This window comes from Alligator sinensis, unplaced genomic scaffold (assembly GCF_000455745.1).
Source record: "Alligator sinensis unplaced genomic scaffold, ASM45574v1 scaffold198_1, whole genome shotgun sequence".
In the NCBI taxonomy this organism is placed as follows: Eukaryota; Metazoa; Chordata; order Crocodylia; family Alligatoridae; genus Alligator; species Alligator sinensis.
The window spans coordinates 100,296-100,509 of NW_005841906.1; the positions used below are offsets into that span (position 1 = coordinate 100,296).

The 214-nt window shown below is 51.9% G+C and overlaps 1 protein-coding gene across 9 annotated transcripts in view; it reads left to right on the forward strand.

The window, feature by feature from the left end:
- Nucleotides 1-214, forward strand: part of VEGFA (vascular endothelial growth factor A) — a 23,714-nt gene that overhangs the window by 12,745 nt on the left and 10,755 nt on the right. The gene's annotated exons all lie outside the window — the stretch shown is intronic.

Consider the following 214-nt stretch of genomic DNA (forward strand, 5'->3'; position numbering starts at 1 on the left):
CCAAATGTGCGTGGCCCAGTGGTTACTGTGAATGGTGTGTGGTGGCTTTGAATCCCTTGCTCTATTGCTGCCCCTGGATTCCCTGGGCTGAGAGAGTATGGTCTTTCTCGGAGTTCCAGGGATTTAGGGCCTGAGACTTTGGCACATGTCATTAAGATGTCGCACAGTGTTTCAGAAGGTGGCAAAGTGGGAAGCATGCTTTGGCTGTCTGTGG